Here is a 4576-nt window from a genome sequence, read left to right as displayed (position 1 = left end):
CGATGGGTAAGATACGCAAAATTGGGCTATGGTGGTTATCAATGTAATGTCAAGAGTGTATAATGATGGGATATCACGATCCCAAGATGAGGTTATCGTTCTTGCTTACGGTATGGTGTCAAAATGGTAGAGTGGTTGTTGTCGATGAAGAATTCATGAAGAAGATGAGCAGCAGTGATATTGATGTCGAACCATCCGTAACTAGTTGAAACATGTTAGGAAACGGGAACCACAACTGAATTTCTCAAAGCAAAATATGTCAAAATTGTGTCGGAGTGTGAAACGAGTAAGCAATGGTGGTTGTGGAAAAGCGATTGTGGTAAAGGGGTGTGTATCGGAAGTGGAGGTGGAGAGGTGGTGGTGGCCGAACTAAACTTTTTCGGTTTTGTCAGGGAATGTTGGACATCCAGTGGATGTCGGACGACCGGTGACTGGCGGACGTCCCGTGCCTGGGCGACTTTAGGCACGGGATGAACAACTAGGGTTCGAGGTGGAGGTGGCAAAATTGGTGAAATCCGAGCGATTTTGTGGATGAGAAGTTATGGGGATGATGGGGGAAAAGCTAGATCCACTCATGGCAAAGAAAATCCATGGATCAAATCCAACAAAACTTCATCACACCAACAAATCACAAAAAAATTTGGGGCTATTTTTGGTGGGGATTTTCGAAATTGGGGAAGAACACAACAAAATCAAGCTAGAAAACAAAGAGGAGAGGCTCTGAAATCATGATCAACCTGGCTCTGATACCAAGATGATGTAGGGTGGAACCCTATATGGCCGATCTTTCACGAAAGGAGCGGATCCCGCGATGGAAACGAAGAACACAAGGGGAAAACACGAACTGGAAAGAGAGAAAACACTCAAACCAACAAGATATGGTCACACATATGCTAGATCCGAGTACACATAGAGATCACACGGTTCAAATCCAAGAAGGGATGATACATAGGGTAATAGGTTCTTCTCCATGAGGAGGTCTTGAGGTCTTCCCGTTAGGGGTCTTGAAACCAAGTGGATATTCTCCGAAGAGGTGACGGTCCCTGGCGGTGGAGTAGATCGGGATGGATGAGCGAGGCTCTATCTCACATATGAGCTATCACAACGCTGACCCTAATTAGGAAGAGGAGGAGGTCTATTTATAGTATTATTGAAAATGGGGCAAAGTGAAGTATTACATGGGCCTTGGGCCCGAAACTGTGCGCAGACATGTTCCGGACGTCTGGTTGTCGGACACGGGTTCCGACAAAACCCTTAAGGTTTGTACACTGGGGTGTGTGCGAAAGATCTCCCCCCCATCGATCCGCGTCCTACTTAGCCTAGATCTCACGAACTAACTTGACAAACTCGCAACACAAAGGACACAAGATTTATACTAGTTCGGGCCACCGCTGTGGTGTAATACCCTACTCTAGTGTGGTGGTGGTGGATTGCCTCTTGGGCTGAGGATGAACAGCACAAGGTGAAGAACAGCCTCCTTAGGTTGAGGTGTTCTTGTGCTTGGTGCACTTGTGTGGCTGGGGATGACCTCGATCGTCTATCGTCATCTCTCCCTGCCTATGGTGGTGGCTAGTCCTATTTATAGAGGCCCTGGTCCTCTCCCCAAATATTGAGCGGGAAGGGAGCCAACAACGGGCAATTTGAAAGGGGACAGCCAGTACAAGCTATCCTGACAAAAGGTGGTCATCGCCTGCCAAAGGTTCTAGCGATGACGCCGTCCTGGGCTCCATGGTGACCTCCGTCTTGCTATCCTTCTGGTCTTGGTCTCGTTGCACCAATATGGAAACCTTTCATTGATGCCTCGATACTCCGCGCCTGCGCTTGCCCCCTTAGCACCAAGGAGGAAACAAGGACGCTGCATGCGCTGGCGCCCACCTGGTCTCGATCGTCATGGCTTACGTCACGAGAGCCTCGCGAGGTTTGCCCGACCTTGAACTCTCAACCCCTCATGAGCCAGCCTGGCGAGGCCGCTCCTGAGGAGGTCTTGTGTCGTCCGCCTCGCGAGGCTTGGCCCCTCGTGAGGGTCTTGATTCCTTGTTGATGAAGATGGGCCATACAGGCCTGCTTGTAAAGCCACGTCGTGGGCCGCAGGCGGGCAAGTCTGGGGACCCCCGTTCCCAAAACAACGACTGTAGCCCCCGGGCCCAAGGCGCGCTCGGGCTTGGCTTCGAGGCGAAGCCAAGGGTCAAGTGCGGAGCACGGTGGGCCCCAATAGCCTGCGGCCTCGGTCGACGCGTGGCGGTTGACTGGACGTGGGCATCTTCGCTTCCCCATGTTGCCTCGGCAACTACCCGACTGTCAAAAGGCTGGCGTAGACAATGTTCGCCTTCACTATTTCCTTTCGCCTTGCTGAAGAAGTTCGACGCCTTCACCCCCACGCCCTCTACCGGTGATGCAGGTGAAGGCGACGCTACCAAGGAGGGGGCACCTTTTGCAAGTGCCGGCGGTGTCCAGGGGTGATTTGCGGCTACTTTTCTGCTTTGTTACTGCAACATGTACCATGCCCCGTGGAGGCGTTAAACTTGCATTTGATATTGTGAGAACAATATGTATTGTAATATTTGCTTTGAGATTTTGCGATTTTCTTCCTATTTGCTTTGTGTTATGCGTCGGCAGAGCCCGGCCCCGCGCATACCTCATCCGCCGTTGGGCCGACCAGAAACCAGGACAGACCAAGGAGCGAGGGGCTACGTGACCAGTTAGGCTCCTGAGTCGCGATGGTCAGGAGTCCCCCTTGATGCGCAAACAACCTATAGGATGGATACGCGAGGATAGGTTAATGTTCTACATCGGCAGAGCCTGGCCCCGCGCATACCTCAACCGCCGTTGAGCCGACCGGAAACCAAGACGGACCAAGGAGTGAGGGGCTACGTGACCAGTTAGGCTCCTGAGTCGCGATGCTCAGGAGTCCCCTTGACATGCAAACATACTATGTACCTTTGCCCTCGCTGAGGCTCGGCTCGGGAGGGGCGTGCGACGACCAGGTCCGGGGGACCTAGTTCGGTGGCCTACGCTTGGGTGTGACCCAAGCGCATCCCCCGTGCCCATCCCCCTCACGCGGCTCTCCCGAGGGGAGGCATTGCAGTGAGGCCGGACACTGAGCTTTGGGGCTCCCTATGGTTGGTACGGTCATGGGGTCGCCCTCAGTTCTTTATCACCAATGCGGAGCATAGTGCTTCCGCTGGTGCACGGGCATAGCCGCTCCTCGGCAGTGTCGACGGCCAGCATGGAGCATGGTGCTTCCACTAGGGCGTCGGAAGGGGACTCCCTACTACGGAGAGCCCCGGGGCATGTACAGCCCCGCCCTGACACGTGGCTTGCACGGCAGGGCTAGACGAGGTGTATCTGGGCACTCGTGAGCCAGTGCGGGACTCACGAGGCCCTACCTCAAGGCAGCTTGCACCTGGTCTTGGTTCTTGTTTGCTGTCTTGGTCCCGCGAAATGGTTAGACAGCGTGAAGGGTCCTGAAGAAAGACGGTCGGTGTGCGGCTCTCACGGTGGGTGACAATCAAGCAGGCGATGGTCATAGATAGATTAAGCATGGAAAGCAACCTAGCTTAGGTAAGTGCAAGGAAGATGCATGCCACCGTGTACGGCTCGAGCGTCTTGGGGATGATGCAGCCCGAGGGGCGCCCCCAACAGGGTAAGCTAAAGACATAAAAGGAAAGATACATGCCACAGGGACGGACCCATGCGACCTGGGAATGATGCAGCCCTGGGGCGCTCCCAGCTGAATGAACTTGGGAAAATGTCACCTGGTTCTGTTGATGAAGGAGAGTTGGGGTAGCTGAAGGTGTGCGGCGAGAGGGCTGCTCCTCATGAGCCACCGGGGCCCTGAGCCTCGGGAGGCTCTGGGGGTCCAAGGGGTTCCGTGAGGACCGTCTTCATCTCTGTCAGCACATCGTGGTGCCTGTCCTCTTGAGCCGCTAGGATGCTCTGTAGGATGCGTTGGTAGGCGGCCGCCACGCTCGGCAGGCCAAAGGGCATGCGAACGTAGCTGTGAGGTGGGCCCTTGCAGCGTCCCACGCGCGAAGGCCAGAGAAGCTCTTGAGAGGCGGCCTGATTGAGCCCTGGGACATCGATGCAGACGCGCAGCCCGGCATCCTCGCCTGGATGGGGAGCTACGCCTGGTGAGCGGCGGCTGCCGCGCATGGCCCTCACGTCTTGCAGTTCCTGAGCGGTCTTGGTGATGAACTCCTGAGCAGTGGGCACTCCTTGCCCTGTGTTCTCCTGAGGGAAATGTGCCGCGAAGCACGCCTCCAAGTGGTGCCCAAGCGCCTCTCCCGTGACGCCGGCAAGGTCTGAGGCCCTCCCGAAGAGAGCCCCCAAGCCCTGCCCGAGAGGGGCACTAGGCACGCTTCCCTATGTGATGGAGGGAGGCGCCCCAGGCGCGGATGCCGATCCTGACGAGGCGCCGCTTGCTTGAGGCCCTGTGTCATGGAACTGCTTCTTCTTCTTGGGAGTGTCCTCAGGAGGGCGCTCGCCCTGACTGTCGGGGTCGTCGATTGCTGCAGCTTGGAAGGCACGCTCGAGGGAGCACACCGCATCTCTTTCTTTGCACGAGACTGTGATGATT

The sequence above is a fragment of the Triticum aestivum genome, chromosome 1A (genome assembly GCF_018294505.1).
Source record: "Triticum aestivum cultivar Chinese Spring chromosome 1A, IWGSC CS RefSeq v2.1, whole genome shotgun sequence".
In the NCBI taxonomy this organism is placed as follows: domain Eukaryota; kingdom Viridiplantae; phylum Streptophyta; class Magnoliopsida; order Poales; family Poaceae; genus Triticum; species Triticum aestivum.
This window is presented reverse-complemented; position numbering follows the sequence as displayed.